General features: G+C 39.3%; 2 long non-coding RNA genes across 5 annotated transcripts in view; one reads left to right on the top strand and one right to left on the bottom strand.

Moving 5' to 3' along the window:
* Positions 1–20,333, bottom strand: part of LOC101751304 — a 423,708-nt gene that overhangs the window by 26,242 nt on the left and 377,133 nt on the right. The gene's annotated exons all lie outside the window — the stretch shown is intronic.
* LOC121107751 lies at positions 1,056–12,983 on the top strand. Its single transcript, XR_005842160.2, has 3 exons — positions 1,056–1,143; positions 2,379–2,446; positions 4,221–12,983. It is a non-coding gene; the product is annotated as an uncharacterized LOC121107751 (long non-coding RNA).

The following is a 20,333-nucleotide window of genomic DNA, read 5'->3' as shown; positions in this document are numbered from 1 at the left end:
AGAGAAAGCAGGAAATGAACAAACAGGAAAGAACGATAAGACTACACTGGGCTCAAATGTGATTCCTTTGAGTGCACAGCCTGAAGAGTCTGCCTCTTCTCCATACATTTCTGCTTATTTTCTGTATGTATGCAATACCATGAATCATGTGAAAATTAGAAAATTCCTCATGAGATTTTCTGTCTATAAATGGATTTCAGAATTTTCGAAGGTGCTTGCCAATGAAAATGTAGTTTCAGGACTGCAAAATGCAATAACATTCTATATATGGAGAATTGTATTCTCTTACATTTTTGTTATTTTTCTTTCAACTAATAGAGTAGTTTTCAGCTTCTGTGAGGGCAGAGGACACATTATTTTTGTTTAAGAGCAGTTTAATTCAGATACATATACATATGCATACATACGTATACACACACACAAATAAGAGTTTCAAACTAAACTAAAAGAAGCCATATGTAACCCAAGAAAAGGAATACATATATGCACACAGATTTGCATCACTCAGTTTTAAAGCCTGAAAGGTTTTGTATCCTTCACTGGACTCAGGGTAAATAAACATCATTTCCTTAGCTGCAATTTTGCTGGAGCTGAAATTCATATTAGGCTGCACCTCACTCTGAATGTTGAAGTTTGAGCAGAAGCAATGTTGATGTTGGAAGGCTGAATTTTTGCCACAGTGACAGGAAACACCCTTTCTGCATCCCCTTCCTGGCGGGAAACATCCTTCTCAATACAAATTCTTAGCATGAACAAATAGTGTGCAATCATCTCACAGCGTAAATATACGCCAGTCAAACAAGACTGTTGGGATCTAGGTGGGGCTACTAAGCTTTAGTGCAACAACAAGAACAGTCAAGTTGTAGGCAATGCAGTATTCACCAATAACCTCAGGTTTTCACACAGTCATGTCTGGCCACCTTGAGCAGTGCCGCTTCCCCTCCTTGCCCCATGCTGCCCATGGGTCATGAGCTGGGAAACCACTTTACTCCTTGCTCAGTCTGGTCCCCACTCCATGCTGAGCCATGCCCTGCAGCGCAACCGAAGTTCAATCAGGAAGTGAATGACTGTGTAGATGGCACAGCAGGCTTAATCCCTGGAACTTTAATTTCCTTCACTTTTACAGGCTAGCAAAAGGAAGAGGTAACTTTTTTTTTTTTTTTTTTTTTTTTTTTGAAGAAGGGAATGAATCCTGGGGCTGCAGGGGATGGGCTTCATTGAAGTAACTTTCTATTTACTATCGAAAAAAAGAAAGCTTTAGATTTATTGGAGTCGTTCTGTGAAATAGCACAGAAAAAGCAGGTCTTCCTCCTATCTCTCATTTCCTCTGCCTCTTTCCTACCCCTTCACACAATTCGAGGGGGACTTTTTGACATCCGTTCTTCAATTTGCTGGGGCTGTTCTTGGCATTAATTTTTAGTTTCAGTGGGAGCATTTGAACTCTCGAATGGAACTTCTCTTATCATCACCACACCAAGTAGTTATTGCCACAAAAGAGGTGAGAGATAGAGAAAGACGCTTGATACTTCTCAGCTGGGGAAGCTGCTGCTAATAACCTGCTTATTTGAGAAGAGTGACTCATGCATTAGGGTAGAAATGAGATTCATTTCTCTGAGTTAGAAGAAATAAATAAAATTGGAGAACAAACAAACAATAGTCAGCGATGGTCAGTTTGTACCTAATGATTCCTTTTTGTGTTAACAGAGGTCCGGATGTTTACAGGGTAATTTTTTCCTAAGCGCAGATCCTCTCAGAGACTTCTGTGCCATTCCTAATTCTGCGATTATAACTGTCTTTATCTCTTCACCTTCCTTGCTTCCTGCTGGGTAATTTTGCTTCTTTGGAGAAGTAAAAAGAAAATGTATCTTTTTATTACAAGAAGGAAACCGTGTGCATAGTGAGAATCCTTCAATGACATATGGCTGCTAAAGTTGTGATCTCATAATCAGCTTATGATTTGAGTGGGACACATTCATGGATGCCAAACCCTGTTGGTGACTTGGTCCTGATGTTTTTCCTAAGTTTCTGTTGCTAAGGTACGTTAAAAAGATGAAGGCGTACACTCACTTCTTCTGTGGTACAACTTTCCTGTGCTGTTTGCTGTTCTACTCAGTCCAAGTCTGTTACAATAGAACAGGGCTGGTATGGGACACCACTGAAGATGAAGGTGCTGGAAAGGCATCTGGCTCTGTGTGCAGACAAAGCTTGTGCTGGGGAAGAAAAAGGAAAAAGCCCTGTTTGGGAAGTTGCGGTTTCTTTAAATGTGAGATAGAAGCCAGAGGCTTTAGGCAGAGGCTGTGCAGTAAAGGGAATAAAGATTCACGGTAGTTTTCAGTGTTAATCTTGTTCTTCTTTTTCCAACAAACTTCTTTGTTCAGTTCAGAAGAAAAGATGAATAAGAAGGGGCAGAACGGAAGTACAGAAAGCAATGAATGCAGGAGAAAAGGTAAATCAGTTATGCCCACTTACTGTAGTACAAACATGTAAGATAATAGGATATTGGGAATGTGTCTGTCAAAGCAAAGGATCCAGGGAGAAAGGGCAAATACAAGTGAGAGTTACCTATTTTCTGAGTTCAATGTCCAAAGCAGGCATTCATGAACAAGTCTAGACTGTTATTTTTAAGGTCTGCAATACAGTTGTTAAATTTCACATTGATTCCAGGGCAGAGGTGACTGGGATTTGTAAAGGCACAAAAGTGCACCTGCTCAAGGTGACAAATCACTTGTCTAGATCCATTCAGAGCCCATACATGCTACAAAAGCAAAGAGGATATGAGTGATGTCTTTGTAACCTGGTAATCCAAGGCTAGCTCTGTCAGTGCACAGGGAAATCCTTGGATCTTGGCTTTGTAAGAAGTACGTGATTCAAGGGGGCTTCTGTGGAAGATGGAAACGCACCCTGTGCACAACCCCATAGGTCCCCACAAAATCCTATCCTTGGGTAAGAAGAAAAATGTGCCTAACTATGCAACAGGGGAGGAAATAAATTGAGCCTCAAGACTGCTTGTTTGGTCCTTGGGCTTCATCTGTGTCCTATCTGATATGTCAATATAGCCCTGATGGGGTGCAGCCCACAGCTTGCCCCAAGTTCTTGCCCAGCTTGGTGATAATGGGTGACAAATTGCATAGGGCTGGTTGGAAGTTACTGTTTCTGCAGACCCCCGAACAGAAGGGAAATGATGCTGCCCAGAGGGCCTAAGGGGAGTGGAAGTTTATGGAGATGACATTTCAGTTTATGGGACACATAAGGAAGGATATAATGCAATCACTTCTGGACATTATCTTAAAGGCTCCTGATCTTCTGCTAAGTACAGAAAAATGTACGTTGTTAGCAATATGGCTGTGGCATTTAGGGTATAACACTGGCAAAAAGGAGCGGGGAGCAGAGAGGCAAAGCATTGTTTTTTGGCCCAACCTTATAGGATGGTCTTGAAATGGACTCCCACAGATATAAAAGAGAACAGAAATGACGCTAGTCAGGAGCTTTGATTGGAATAAATCACACCCTCTCATAATAGGACAATCTCTTCTTTTGCTTCAAAAACCTTCCGTTACTTGTGAGTCATCAGAGGGCAGTAGAAGGACTTTGGTGTAAAGTTATTTACTTGCAGGCTTCTGGTAGGCTGCAGTGAATTATAGTTACTGAACAAACTTTTATCTAAGATTCCTGCAACTGAGCAATTAACTTTTTGACTCTTACACTAAAGCAGTTCATGTAAACAGATTGTGGTTATGAAGCAAAATGCTTAACAAGTCATAAATTGCGAATCAGTTGTTGATCTGTCCTTTTTTGTTTCTTTTATTTTCTGCACGAGACATAAATTTTCTGCCTGTAGTGGGTTGTTTTTTTTCCAAAATAGTGGAATCTGTGCGTCTTTAGGATATGGAAGAATCCCCTGAAAGAGTCAAGGCCTCCAGCAGCTTACCATGTAGGGTGAAAGGATTCCTTTAAGGAGCAGACATCTGGGGAATCATTACAAGCAAGATGCCATACATTATCACGCAGTGTGCACTTATAGATTTATAAGCAGGGAAAGATTACCTTGCATTTACCATGAATAAGAAAATGTGGCAGTGCAGCTAATGTGAGGTAGTTCAGGATATATAAATTAATCTCCTTATTTATCCTTCCTACTTCCATGAGTAGCCAAGCCTACAGAATAATAATGCGGCTCCTTTGCATGGTGATACTTCTATTTCTTTGTGATTGCTTTGCAGAGTTCAGCAATGCTCCTGTATAAAGTATCATCAAATCAATAGGAGTTGCTCCCATTTAAATAGATGGACAGTTTCAGGCACCCTACAAAATCAGACCTTGCTCTGTGTAGACATCTCTGGACCATAGCTACCAAATGGAGATGATAACTTTTGGAGAACAAGGATATTTCTATTTAATTCCATTAAGACTAGTCCTTGTACCTTCCCTGGAAGAGATTGCACTATGAAGCTTATGGAGCAGAACATGGTAAGAAAGGACCTCTCTGATCCTTCAACTGTTTAATAATTAACTATATGACCTCTGTTTGGAAATAAAGATAGGCTAATTAATGCATACTTCAATAGCGTATTTCACCTACAGTATGACTGCAATGTATAATGTAAAATTAGAAGAAGATGGAGTACATTCCATGTACATCATGACAAGGATTATAGAAGCGCTTCTTTGTAAATGTCTTCTCTCCTTCATTTTATGGCACTTTGCATTACTGTGTAATTATGTATAATTACTTGAAAAAAAATGTAGACTTCTGGCCCCTTGGGGTGCAACTTTGAGAGAGACAAAAAGAGTCAGTGTTTGCATATGGTGTGAAATTTTGTGCACAAGTACAGCACTTTCCCTGGAAGTGGAAATGTTTCTGCAACACCTCCTACAGGAGGGCTCATTCAAGTGGTCTACATCCTACGAAATCTTAATCCAGACAAAACATTTTCTGCTTCTTTTGCATCATTGATGTCTTGCTATCTGAAAAAAAAAATGCTTCTGATCAATTAAAACTCAGAAGAGCCTTCTGTCAAGTTCCTGAAAGCGATTTACAAAGCATCTTCACAGTATCCACGTGAGTCAAATGAGTGTGATTATCTCCTCTGTGTGGGGTTGGAGCAGAACTGAAGATGTTCTGGTGTTCTACCATCCTACTGTCGTGGATTAGATCGACAGAAACACATTCAACTTCTCTTGCAGGTTTGCCTGTTGCCTTAATATCAGGTTGGGCTTTTATTTGTTTTAATGTCAGGAAGGCTTTAGGCGTATTTGCAAGCACAGAATTGACTCTCTGTGATGGTCAGCTCTCAGCAATTAACAGAGTAACTAACTTTCTGCAAGAAGAAAAGATGGAGTCCTTTTTCTTCATGAATCTTTTCACAGGTGTGGACTATCTTGTAAGTTAACTTTGTTATTTCACAATTGTAAAAAGTGTCATGATGTTTGAATAGCTGTAATTACTGCTCACCTTGTTCTCTGTCCTTTGATTAAAATGCTTTCAGGTATTTTGCAAAATCCTGAGATAAAGGCTGATACACAAATAATATCCCTGAGATAAAATGCAATAAATGTTCTGTAAGACATGTTTTATTTGTGAGGAGCTCAGATAACACAGTGATTGGTGCCTGGTTAAATGGATAGATTAAGCATATTTTTCTCTGATCCTTTACACAGTTGGATCTTATATTTTGAAAATTCATTTGAGATCAGGCAGAACTGCACAGGCCATAAAGGCTTGAGAGAGGTTGTACAGTTCCAGTCCCACAAAGGAAGGAAAAATGAAGAAGAGCAGGAAGAAATAGGAAACTGTGTACAAAGCCTAGATCACAAACTGAAAAAGAACTTCCAAATAATTTGTCCTTCTTCAGGTTATCTCTCATAGAAGCAAGAGTTCATACATGGAAATTTCTGGTAGTGTGGCAAGAACAAGGAAGGCTTTGTGCTTTTCTGTGAGTAAGGCAGAACCAAGGTTGCTACTTTCATTTTACAGCTCCAGTCTAACAGTGAATGTCTGGGTAGTAGACCCTTCAGGATGGAAGGTCTAGAGCCTCCTTTAGAGGGATGTGTCTCAAGAAGAAGAGGGAAAATGGTAAAATCAGTGTAGGAGAAGGATAAGGAAATCAGAGTAGGAGAAGGATAAGGAAAGTGTAAGATTATCTTAGCTTCAGCTTTAGTAATAATATGGGCAAAAAGTGTAATATAGTTGGTCCCTCTGTCCATTCACTTTATTTACATGGCCCTGACATCATGTATGGAAACCATCCTGGTGACTGATGAAAGGGAAAGTGGAAATCAAGCTCAACTTCTTTGCAAGTTGTGAATCTGCAGTCTCAGTTCAGATATGCACTCTATGCAAACATGGAAATTGTTTCATGGACAAACGTTCATTGCTGGTATTGCTCATGAGTATGCCACTCAAGTCAGCATTTCAGTGAAATATAACTGCATCTCAGATTGGTGAAACAAATTTTCCTTCTCAGCTCTACCTGCAATGTTTAATTCAAGCAAAATGACATGTTTTGAAAGGTCACACCACTGAATTTCAGGTAGCTGAGAGAGATGTCTAATTTAGTTGGCCTGTCTACAAAAGCCTTCCGAACAATCAGTGAAGGCAGAGAGACTTTTACAGGATGAGCACATGAACTTTGGGCCACCTTGTGAAGGTGCTGTCTTTTTCGGTTAGCTCTGATGAGGCTGATGGCCTCTTTTGGTGAGCACTGAAGTACTCCAACTTTGCTAGTCCAAACACACGCTTCTACTAAGTCTTTTATTCCAGTTATATGACTTTTTAAATATCAAACTTATCTAACTTTTTTGGTCAGAGAAAAGCAAACTGTGATAGTTCAGAAACACTGACATTCAATATTCAACCTTTCTGCGTTTTCATCTATTCTTCTGGCCAAAATTATTTGCTGTGTTTGATCCAAGTTTTTGAAGGGCTTTTGTTGTCTTGGAACAGTGTTTTCTAGCAAAGTGGCCATTCTGCTGGAAAAATATTGAAGGTCAAAACCGGATATATATTAAACCACATAGCTTCTTTTTCTCCTGTAGTCTTTGGATAAACACAGATTTCAGCCTTACAAGCTGTTAACCTGGCATTTCTTACCAGTTTGTAATTCAGAGAGAATATAAGTAACATTTCAAATAAGCAGAGGAGTATCTTCCCCTTTTAGGATGCTGGCTCCACCTTTCTCCATTTCCTTCTGCTGATCTCCTCTGGGGGAAGAGAATTGAGTATACTAATGACAAAAAGGCAAATGTGCAAACTCCCTCAAGGATGCCTTACAAAGCTACTTCATCATAACAGTGTGACATGGACATGAATAGAAGATCATTCTCTTACTTCAAATTCCAAGCAGCCATTGACTTTATTGCATATTTTCACCTACGTGAGTTACAAATTAATGACAAATATGTTTGAAAGCTAGTCATTACCTCAATCAGTCAATTATTCAAGGGATGTATCAGTGTGATTAGTTGCTCTCAGTTAATTATAGGAACAATAATTAGCTAATAAGGGAGTCCCATCATTCATATAATACTGATTTTAATTGTTTTAGAGACAATAATTTTAAAAGTCCCTTGAATCTGCATATTGAGAAAGCACCCTAGATTACTTATAAATTTATCAAGTTGTAGGAAGTACTTTACTGTCTTCTTACTTTTCTGGCCAACCTTACGCTTCTTCCATCTTCTCAGCACTAGCTTCTGTTGAAAATTAACGAATGTATCTTCAAATGAAGTCTTATTAGTGAATTGCCTTCAGAAGGCTGAGTGTCACACAGATGATTAGACAACTTGCTGCATTTAATTACCTTGCCCCTGGACAAATATAAACTGATGCAAATGCTGGCAAGGAAAGATGGATGTGCGAAAGACATTATGCCCTGTTCCTATAAAGACAGAATCTTCTCTGATTTTCAGATGCAGAACCATAGGTTTTCACACTTCTCCTCCCTAAAATTAGCACTGGAATGAGCATATTTGATGAAGGCATTTTGTTTAAAGAAGACTCTTCCTGTTTCCTCCTTCTATTGGCACTTCCCTCTTTGGACCTTCAGCACCAGCTTTGTCTAAACCACCAGAAAGTTGACCTTACAAAACCATGCAGGATGAGAAAAGTGTGGTCCTCCAGGGACACATGGAATCAGGCAGTGGGATCATTGCTTTCACCAGCTGCAAGCTGATGTTTCTGCTTGCCCGTTTCATTCATCTTTACTGTAAGCACAGGCTATTTCTCCTCTGATAACGTGGCTGAAAACTCTTCAACCCCCCTTGTAAGATATGAATCTTAGATTTTAATTCTGCTTCTACTACTTACCACTATCTTGCAATCAAAAATGACCTTGGGGGGTCGTCTTTGTATCTGGACATGGAATTTTCCCAACCCCTCTACTGAGTGAATGCCCTAAGTGTTTTTATGATATGCTAGAGATGGGCTTTTAGAAGACTCCCCCTTCTCTCCAGCTGTGCTGACATTTTAAAAAACACATAATTTTTATCCCAGGCTCTTGGTTTTAATCATTTTCATTTTTTCTATCTTTACCCTGAAAGCCTCTCTTGACTCCTGCTCCAATTCTAACTGCCCAGGGCAACAATTGCATTAGCATATCACTAATATACCTAATTTAATTATTTAAAATTGAAAACAAAAGATAGATGAAGCCCAGTGAGACCACAGAAGACAATAGTCATCTTTAACTTTGTGTAGTATAGTGGTCAAAGCATTAAAATTGAAATCAGGAAAATCTGCATCTGACTAGAATTCCCTCAGACAATCATGTAAGTTCTGTATCACAACTTCCCTATATGCCCTATAGGATTTATACCTGATAGGGCGTTGTGTGACATCTATTTATAGGATATAGTATTTTGCAGTCCTCTGTCTCCTTATTACAGCTCCCAAATGACTTGGACTCTCAGTAAGCTCCCTTGCATGCTTTCCAAACTCAAGCACTCTTCATTATCTGTTTTACTTTGTTATACTGAATAAATAAAAAAACCTGGAAGAATGCAGCAATCCTGTCGTATTGAACTTTTGCTACCTTGTTCCATTAATGCTTTAATCATCAAAAGCATAGCTTACATGTAGTTTTTGGACTGATTTTAAAGAGCTCTTTTCCAAATAATGAGAGGAGTAAGAGCCCTTGAACATTCATGCTGCTGTTCTTCAACACATAGATCAAACCATGACATTGCACCAGTTTCTTTACAAAAATGTGTAAAGGTCTGCAAGTTCCATTTGCATATGACACTGCAGAAAGGTGAATATTTTAGGACTGATTTATCTGAGCTCTTGGATGATTTTGTCGAGACATATGTGACACTCCCTAGATAAATCACACCACCTCTGAATTCCCATTATTGCTGTTGTTTCTTTGCAAGACAGCTGCAGAGCCCTTTCTTCTACCCAGTACTAAAAGGTTCCATTCTCCCTGATGCAACTTCACTTGATAAACTGATAGCTATTTTGTCTTTTCCCTGCCCCTGCTGCCTTCCATCTAGTTTAACCTGGACTGCTTCCAGCTCATCCCTCAGGCCTTTCCCTCTCCCTGTTATGAAAATTTTTCCTCTTTTTTCCTCAATTTCCTAATGCTCCACCTCAAGCTGCAGGTATGGAAGGAGGCAGGGAAAGAGGTATTACTCAAGGGAGGCATTACTGCTGCCAAAGGGAGAAGGTAAAATTGGTGTCAGAGCTGAAAAGAGTGATAGATAGATGGCATGAGTGGGTGCCTCACCATTGCTGGGATTTGGCAGATGGAGGAGTGAAAAACAAGATAAAAAATGGTGGTAGCCACACGGGTATGGAAAAACCTACAGTATCAGGAGGGAAAAGTACTAAATTAATTCTTATAGATGCTGGGATATAGACACGTAGGGAAAGACAGCCAAATTCACTCATGTTTTTATTTCCTTTTAACAACACTCCAGGAATAAAGAGATTCTTGCTGTAGGCCCTTGCTGGACCTGCAGTGATGAAACACAATGGCTTCTTCGTGGCTACAGCCTTTTTCAGGTTAAATTTACCATCTCCTTACACTCATTTCTGAGTGCATTTCCTAACCACCTGGCTAGACTGTGCTCATGCATGGCCATATTTGTCCACTTGCCTCACCTGCCCTTTGTGCCATGCTGCAAGATAGACTTCAGGCACCCGAGCTGAGCACCCTGAGACCCCTCCTCAGAGGTCAGTGTTATTTGCTGATAAGGTACATGGATTTTGAAGTGAAACTTGAAGAGCAAGTAGTGTGTCTTGAGAATGCCTTCATATCCTTGCAGCCCTGGGAAGTGTGGACATAGCTCATTTTATCATTACAGAGTGCAAGTAGGGAGGTACTGAGGCTCAGCAGGACAACAGAAGCCTACAGATACTTCAAGTAACCAACTCAGTCAGCTTTGAACTCTCTCATTTGGACCATTGTTTATATAAGTTGACAACTGTATGCTCTTAAGAATGTCTGAGATGTTGAATCTCACAGTATCTGAGAGCTGAGATCCGTGCCGGAAGAACATGTCCAGCTTTGTGATAATGGGAATCCCAAGGGAAATACACTGTGACAATGGACTGCCAGTACTGAGAGAGTGTCAGAGTGTAAGGAGGGGAAGAAACAGAGCATTTGGGTGAAGAAATGCACAAATTCACAGAGCTGGTGAATCAGAGGGTTTAGAAGTTGCATTATACTTTGAGCTCTTTGAGATTGTTCTTTCATAGGCACTATGTCCTTGCACAGAATGGTCCTATTATCTAATCCTACTGTTCCTGTCAGTCATTTAAAATTTTACACCTGCACAATTGAATGAAAGTATTGGTTCTATTTCTTGGAAGGGGCATGTGCCTTTTTCTGCTGGAAAACAGAAGTAATGCACGTGATATTGGATCAGTCTTATTCAATTACCTTGTGTAATCTTGAATTTAACCTAATTGACAAGAATTTGGAGAGACATTCTGATTTTTTTTTTATTTTTTCTTGTGTTCAATTTTATCATCACACACAATGAAAAGCATTAATTTTGCCCCCTTCCTCCAACAGCTATAGCAAAATAAGTTATTTTAAATGCATTGCTTGAGTTTTATCAGGATTGCCTCTTCTCTTCTGTAGATGTATATACAGTTATATACAGAACTCCACACAGTTAGTTAGCATGAACTAGGCAGCTAGTGGCAATGTAAAGACTCTGTAAATTTGATCCTTCTTGAACATTAGATCATAAGGGAAAAGGAAATAAGGAAAGTGCAGGACATGAGCCCAGAAATGGAATAAATAAAACTGGTGTGCTAAAAGACGGAGGAGTGAGGAAAAAGCAAGTCGAAGTCCCCTCTCCTGAAATCTCCTCTAAGTGGCAGATCTCTTCTGTATCACCATGGCAGTATAATACCATAAGGAGACAGATGCTCCCGTAAGCAGTCAATACCCAAGTAGCTCTGTGTATTTCAGGCCAAAGTGAATAACCTAGAATTGTAGCAAATTATGCTAGAAGACTATCCAAACCTCAGAACATTTCATGGTAAGCACATGTAATCTGCCTCCTCTTAGAAGCACAAGGGAATCAGAAGCAAATGGAGGGAAATTTTAGCACAGGGAAGAACTGTATAACGTGCTTAAGATAATCAATGCACAGGGTAAGTGAGAAAGAAAATTTTCTTCTGACAGACACGAAGACATGCTGCAAGTGTCCCTGGTTGCTGGCTGTGACCTGTGGATAGCAGTAGCGCTCCTCCATGTCTTTACACATGCACAGCCCAGAAATTTGGGAAACTGATGCTATTTCTTGCCCAGTTTCCAGCATTTCCTCAGATTTAATTCAGTTTTGCATGGCAAGGCAAATGCAAATTTTCCAGATCTGGGACATTACCTGTGCTGAAGCTTGTCTAGAAGAATTTTAGCAAGCTCAGAGAGTGAAGGACACCTTTGGAGTTCATTCAATGGCATTTGTGTATTTCTCCATGCTGTTTAATTGACTGCTGTTATCTAAATGTTTTAGTTATTCTGGAATTACTTCTGTGTGTTGATAATCTTTTGTGATTGTGATTATTAATGCCTGCTGGATAAATGCTGTCTATATAAAGTACTATAAAATGCTATATGTCTTTGTGTAGGTAGCTGCATGTAGATGCAGCCACAGGCATTCAATAACCATAAAAAGAGTGTGAATGTTGAATTCAGGACCAATGTACCTATTGAGTAAAACACCAATAACAGCTACGTGTTGTAAAAAATCAGGGGTATGTTGCAAGATAATACACAAAGTGCAGAAGTAAATGACTTGCTTAGTTTATGTTATCACTGGTGAGAGTAACTCACATAATTGTTCTGTCAAGTAATTTTTTTACATCACTGGTTAGAAAAATGTGGGGAAACCTGTTAACCCCACTTGTCCGACCTGTTCCTGTCAGAACTATCTTTAGTTTGAGCTTCAAAAGCAACAAACCACATAAAATCTACGCCCCCTTTCTAACATTATTATCCCTCCTGCTGTTTTAATTTATGTGTTTAATTTTGGTTTTCTGGGTGCAATATGGCTAATTGCTTGAGAACTGTGCAACCTTACAAGTGAAATTTTGCTTTTATAATTTGTAGCACATCAAGTGTAATAATGTACATTTAATTTCACAAAAAGATAATTATGCTAATAGAATTATTTGAATAAAAATTCACACTCTATTCAGGATAATGTCCTCTACCTCTTAATTTATACTAATGTAGGTTTGTATGGAATTTTTAATAAGCTTCTTCAACCCAGGGCCATGAGTGGCTCGTCTGAAGAAGAGGGCTGGTGGGACTTAAATAGGATAGAAATGTTTCAAAAGGCTTTGTAGCAAAAACTGTCAGAAGTGATGCAGGTATTGGGTTTGTATAGATGCTAGAAGATGCTGCACCCAGCCCTGGTCATGTGGATGGTTGTGGTCCTGCTATGTTTAGCTTACAGGGGGAAAATAAGGAAGAGACTCTGCAGGTGAGCAACTGCATTGCATACAGGCAATGCTTGCCAGATGCCAACCTTCGTGCAGACAGCCTGTCACTCCCAGAATATGTGGTACCTAATAAGTGACAACACCTTCTGAGACTGACTCTTATTGAGAGGGGAAGGGCACCCAGCCTCTTCCAGGAGCCTCAAGAGGCAGCTGGGTGGAAAGCAGAAGAGGAGCAGCCCCAGGAAGATGCAATTAATTTTTAACTCCATTCATTAGGCACCAGTTAGGCGTTAGGGCTTGGAATTGTCTCAAGAAAGATGAGACTCCACACATGTGCTGCTCTCTGATGTCCAAACAGCCTTCATGGCAGACAAACTTGTTTTGGCATCTGAGCACCATCTGCAGAAGCATTTAAGCAGGATAATACAGCTTTTGGAGCTGGGAGGGGCTGTGCTGAGGCCAGGTTATCCAGGGAGGTGCAAAACTGTGACCTAGCACAGGCCGGTGCTTCATCCCACCACCAGCCAGAGGGGATGCATGCTTGGGCCCAAGTGCTTGGCATGCAGCTGAAGTACCCTGAGAGGAGAAGCAGAGACTTTTGGACAGAGTTAAGCTGCATACTGAATGGGGAACATCTTCACTTGCAGTTGGGAAAGCAAGACCTTTCACTAACCCCTCCTTGCTTTCAGTTCATGGGAGCCCTCTGAAAATGGAGTGTTTAAGTACTGCTGCACTGAGTTTTTCTGTTTTCTTACCTGTGGCCAGGTTTAATGATATGTAAGATATCCCCCTCTTCCCAGAAGAAACTTCCTCCTCTGTCTCCAGCACATATTTCTCAGGGAAAGAATGGCGGCTACTCTCTGTATCAAAGCACACTGAAATCTCGAGCAGTAGTATACAGCTATTGCTTTTAAAATCAGGCTGTCTGAGGCTTGAAATGTTCATTATTGTATTTGCAGTAAAATCCTAGCCTTGGAATGATGAAACACTTGCAAATCCCTTGTGAACTGCTTACACAGGGAAGTATGATAAATGGAAGTTTCTAAAGGTGGTGACTTTCATACTAGATTAATAAAAAGCACCATGATTAATGCCTAGACTGTCAGTTCATATTTTCTGCCTTAATTATTTCAGGACTTTTTTAATGCACCATAAGTATATTTATGGGTGATCTAAGAGCAGGATTGGCAGCCTAAGAGCTTGACAAACTATTTATCCATGGAAAGGGTGTGGTCTGGGCAGCAGATTTTGCAAAACTTCTCTGTTTCTTCCTCTTACCGGTGTACATGCCTGCCTTCTCCCTCTGCACTAAGTTAATCATCCACATGACTACTGATTTCAAGGTCACAAATAAGGAGACACTTTTTGTAGTGTTTCCGTAATGTTGAGATCTATTTGCTAGAAAAGAGGTCAAGCCTATTCATTTCACAAATGCTGGCCAACATTAATATCTGAATACTTTCTTGATATCCTCTTTTAGGTACGGGAAATAGCTTTAATATCTCGGATACCACATTGTGGTAGCTATTGCCTTTTAATGTTGATCCCTACAGGCCATCAATCCCTAACTAGTATTACCTCTTATTGAAGCTGAGATAGTTTGAAACCAAAATTTATAGGTAGAAGATTCACTGTCTTATGACTAATTCCTTGAGTTGAATGGTTCCACTTCACGTTGGAAATTCCTTGGGCCATCGAACACCACTGATTTTTAGGTAGAACCCTTCACTGATTTGATTGTGGAGTACTTAAAAAAGATTGGATGATATGGCCTCATACTTTTATGGAGTTGAGTTACTTAGTGTTATCAGATCATAATTTTTTTGAGACTTGCACTTATTTGGTTTTGTTTTTCTTTGATAGCTTTAAATACAATGTGCCCTATAACTGAGGAAGAGAGAACAAGTTTGTGTGAAATAAAAATGGCAAGGATCTATACTGAAAACACACATTGAGGTTATTTTTACTTTCATTGCTGAGTTTTGCAGAATAAACAGATTACAATAAGCAGAATACAGCGAGGTGATAACATTATTATTATTATTTATACAGCACCATAAATGTGCATTCTGCTTAACAGACAAATAAAAGACATCTCAGGAGATCACTTCAAGTTCAACTTCAGCATAAAGTACAACTTGCTCCCGAACATCTCCTTTTTTTCACAGCTGCAAAGAACAAATGTTTCAGACTTGAGTGCATTAAACAGAGGAACAGAAATCCTTATTCGGGCTCAGAAAGAAGAGTGATTTGATCAGCACTGCTTGATGTATAGGCCAAAACCCACTCTCTGATAAAAATCCTCCATGACTCCAGTGAAGGCCAGAGCTGACCCAGTGTTCCCATCAAAGCTGCTGGAATTCAGGAGTGCCCTGAACTTCTGAAACTTAAGCAGATTTTTTATGTTTTTAAGGGTGATGGCTCACTGTGGGTCATAACACCTCACAAAAGTTGTTGCAACATATAAAACTCTGTGTTTACCACACTACTCACTTTCAACCAAAACTTTAAAAGAATGTTATTCTTTAATTTTTTAAAGAGCGTAAATACTGAAGACAACCAGGCCTAGAGGAGGTCTGTGATGAAGGAAAATGTTGGAGAAAGAATGATGTAGAAACACCAATTAGAGCACTGATCTGAGTAATGAAAGGCAACTGTGTAAGCTTGTCTCCCAGGGAGTTGAGAACTATGTGAACTACCGTTGTCCATAGATGTTTGCTGGAAACTACAAGAGTGAGGGGAATAACCCACTTCAGAGAAACAAAATGGTCCAAATGAACACTCTCAAAGTAAATTCACTAAAAATATTAAGCAAGTAACACAAGAAATTATTTTAAAATATTGCATTAAAAATACCAATTAAAATATGTGCCTATTTATTATAATGTCTATATAATTCAGAAGAAGGAAGGAACATTTGTCAGAAATATTTATAAATTGCAAGGCAATAAGAAACTCTGGCAGGTGTTGAGTTTGTTGGGGATAAATCATGCTCAAACTTCAGACGTTTAATCAGGAAGGTGCATAGATTTCATTTTATCTGCGACTGAGAACTTTATCAGAATGCAAAGCTTTTGTATCTTGGTGATGTGCCATAGGGGCACCTCCTCAGAACAAAGTCTTTATTTTATAGCCTAATTGCTAATATAAAACCACATAAATACAAGTACAGCACAGAGTTTTATCTTAATTTATAACTGTCTCTGGGCAAACTAGGTAGTACTTCTTCTAGACAGCCTTTCTGAACACCTGTTCCTACATAAACTTGTATGATCTTGAATCCTGTGGCTAGTTCCAGCCATCAGCTGTAAGAAGTTCATTGCTTCTACACCTTCCTGCCAGCAGCCACTCCCTTCAATGCTGCTTCTTTTGATGTCTTTTTTTAGCCTTTCCTAGCATGGGAATTAAACTGACAAAGAGAGTTAATGATAAAGTTTTATCTATGAAGCATTTTAAGGCTTACAAAAAGAACATTAGTATTCTTGACTGCTTCCTAGAACATTTTAACATCTATTTTCTGTTTCTGGGGTGCAGCTTTTGTGTTTTCCTCTCTGGCAGGAACTCACGTGATCTAAAGAAACAACTATCCAGAGTTATTCACTTGCTGCCTTACCATAGTTGCAGGATGTCTAACGCAATGTAAGGAGGGTCCAGCCCTTTGTGCCTGTCTCTCCTGTGTCCACTATGGGGGAACAGAATGCTTACTTGCAGCAAAAAGCAAAGAGAAGTAGTTCCCCAGTAAGAATATCATGCTAATCATTCAGCTTTTCATACTTACACAAAGGTAAGCCCAAGACAAAACCTTTCACCTCAATAAACATATTCAGAGCAGGTCCCCAGAGCCACACTTCAGCTGTAGCCCTTGCTTACTCAAACAAATGTCACCTGAGCACCGATGCATAACGCCTGGATTTTTGCAGCTCCCTGGAATATGAAGTAATATTACTCTGTCTAATCTTCACTATAAGTTAGCTATGGAACCATGAACAGGAGTACTGCTTTTTTTCTGTGCAAGAGTTTTTTCTGAGCATACACACTGTCCACATCCTGGACTCTCCAGAAGTGGTAGGTAGGACTAAACAAAGGGTGCTCCATTACAGGACTACACAAAAATGTTCCAAAAAACTGTGATTGCCTTCAAGCTATGAACAAAAATTAATTTGTAAATCTGTATTGACTGCTTTATTTTCAGTAGGAACATGAGAAAGCCCCCCCCCCCCCCTTTTTTTTTTTTTTTTGAGAAATGTGAAAAAATGGCAATAATCCTCACTTCCAACCAAATAAGACCCGACACTCTTCCAAATTACCATGAACAGTAACAGTGTTCTAGCACTGCATTATATTCTGAAATTGCAGCAATTAGTAGACTGGAAATGTGTGGTGTTGCAGACCCATATATATGTGCTTGTTCTGTCATGGCTACAATGACTGCAGTTACAGACAGTAGGGCCTTTGCTTATCATCCACTTAGTCATGATGATTTTGATCACTTCAGAACTTCGGAAGTTTTCCTTTCCAATTGGTTTGATCCAGAGATAACCACACTAGAAATGGTCATACTGGAAAAAATCCTGAAATCTGTAGGACTTATGTAATCAACCAGAGCTGAAGTGGGATTTCCCTGTCTGTCGAAAATAACTAGAAGCAAATAGTAGCAGCCTGATAGAAATTTTTATAAAACTAAGGAGAAAAATTCTCTTCCAGGGATTAGAAAACACCAAAGCCAATTCTATTGAATTGGAGCCCACCTTCTGACATACTTTATAGTCCTTCCCAGTATGTTAATTGATTTCAAATACCATCTGAAAACACTGTAGGATGGCATCCAGAAAGAGAGGGATCTGGTATACCTGGCTGACATTTATTATTACTATCCAGTTTCTGAGCAAATGCTTTTGGACACAATCCTTTTTTTTTTCTGGCCTGCAAAATAAGATCTGGAAAATTATAAAGTAATTCCAATGAGGGTAATAAAAATTGACCCAGATGTTTTGTTTTAAAACTCTCAATCAACAAATAGCCTGTAAATCAAAAAACAGCCTCTGTTTGAAAGGCTAATACAAAATTTCTGTTTATGGGCTAAAGGAAAAATCCCTATTCTGTATGGAAAAGGATTCAGCTAGTCTCAGATTCCATTCCAGGTAGTTTTATCCTTCCCAAGACTGTCCAGGAAGAGGTCTGGGTGCTCTGAGACTTCAGAAATAAGAAGAAGCCTCCAAACCGATCTTATTGCTAACTTCATCTGCTTCTGGCCTGCATCCAGCAAAGCACTTACATTTGTTCTTTGCTTTGAAATTGGCTTGGTGATGTCAACAGGGCTTCTCATGTATCTGCAGTCAAATACTTGCATAAGTGATTATCTATCTCTAACCTCTCTCCATCAAGGCTTGAACTACCCACAGTGGTCACCAGGAGGGAGGGCCTTGTTTTATATTTCTGAGGATCATTTTACCAAGTTACTTTTTCCGTCAGAAAAACATCCTGCCATTTGGCTTGCTGCATGATGCTCTTGCTCAAACTCAAGAGCTCCTCCAGCCCAAACTCCTCCCTTTCAATCTTGGGTCTGAACAGACCCACTCAATCCAATCAAAGACATTCTCTGTACCCGAAGAGATTTACTGAAAACAGCTCAAGTGCTAAAGTCCTTTGCTGGGGATGGCTGATTCTCTGAAAAGCCAGCAAGGCTTATTAATACTTATTAAAGAGAAACTCACCTTCTATAGTTTTGCTCTTCTATTTCCTCTTTTCTCCTTGATAGAGAAATGTCTACATGATGAAACGAAGTACAGTCTTCTGGTGACATTATCTGAGTAGAAACTTAATAGCTGCATTGCAAGCTAGGGAACCACCTTTTCACTTTTTCCTTAGAACTTTGTAAAAGCTAATTGAAAAGCAATCACAGCCCAGCACTTAATAGGCTTTCACATTTCAACAGCAAACATTTTTTTTTCTGTGTTCAAGAGGCACATCCTGGGCAAATTGCTCCCTTTCATAGAAGGTAGGTAGTTTGATCTTGGTTCGAGAGAAAGCTACAGTATATCACTTTTATTACCTACTTTGTATGAGAAGAAGTGTTTTATAAAAGTTCTGAAGGTAATTTCTTATGTCAGGGAGGGCAAAACTTAGTTCTTGTACTCAAGATGCTTTAATTAGTTTTCCCTGAGTCTGTTTTCTCAGTTGTCTTGCTACAACTGCATCAGTTTTATTACCCTGAAGAAATAATTTGCTCTTATTAAGACCAAGTACTCTGTTCTATAATTTAACATGTTACATTCATCTTTGGCATTAAAAGGCCTGAGCCAAAGTTCACTGAAATCAGTGGAAAGTCTACTACTGACACCAAAGAGCTTTAGATCCTATTAAGGGAGTTTTAGTCTTAAGAACCATCTATACTGCAGTTATTATGTGCAGCCTATCTAACTTGGATGTTATTTGAAAGTGTAACTGTGCTAGGACAGGGCTCTGTGGGGTCCAATGGCAAGTATTTATGCAACTCCTTGAGCAGGTGGGGCTTTTTTTAGTCTGAGATGGGTTTTCTGCTGACATGGTTACGTTACTAGAAATACCTGCCCTAGTTAGCTTAAATTTAGCTTATGTATGGTTACACAATTTTAAGTTACTCCATTATAGACATACTTACATTTTAGATAGAAGTTTCTTGTGTTATAGTGATATGATTTTATATCTTAAATCAGAAATATTTCTCTGTGGTTCTACTTCGTCACTGGATGTATCATGCTTCTGCTCATCAGCAGTCACCCATAACACACAGTTTTCTCTCATGGTATTGTCATTTTCAGTTACAATCTATTTTCTTTTTCCATTACTTGAAAAGGCTTTGATAGCCCTCCTTTTCTTATTGGTACATTTTTTTCTAGCCACCTGTGTTTCCCAGGTGGACCTGTTAATAGCAATAAATTAATCCCTAGATGCATTATAGCATGGTTGAGCACCGTTATATTGACAACCAAGCCAGAAAAACCTTTCTAGCTCAGTTCCTTAGAGACTGATTAAAAAAGCCATCCCAGAAGTTCAATGATATTAGGCAGTATAGCAACTGTGTTACTTGCTGAAAGCATTATTTTCCCCAAGTCTATATTGACAAGTGTATTTCAGAAGCATCCAGTATGCTTGTTTATCAGTCTCAAAGTTCTGAGGATATATTCTAATTTCAGAACTACTAAAATCCTACAGTGAACACCTTAAACATTACTTTAACAAGAGAGAAAGTTCCTAGTTAGGTTAATTGATATTCAACAAGGGAAAACATGATGTATGTAAGCAATCTGAAACACTTAAGTATAGTATGCTCTTTGTTGTGGTCTTGTATGTCCAGTTAAAAATCCTTTGCCATATTCCACTATGTCATTATGGACCAGATCCAAAACTGGATCAGTCTAATAAAGGACTGCCCGATACTTTCAGTCTCCTTTGC

This window comes from Gallus gallus, chromosome 1 (assembly GCF_016699485.2).
Source record: "Gallus gallus isolate bGalGal1 chromosome 1, bGalGal1.mat.broiler.GRCg7b, whole genome shotgun sequence".
In the NCBI taxonomy this organism is placed as follows: domain Eukaryota; kingdom Metazoa; phylum Chordata; class Aves; order Galliformes; family Phasianidae; genus Gallus; species Gallus gallus.
The sequence above is the reverse complement of the archived record's forward strand: the minus strand, read 5'-3'. Positions and strand labels throughout refer to the sequence as shown.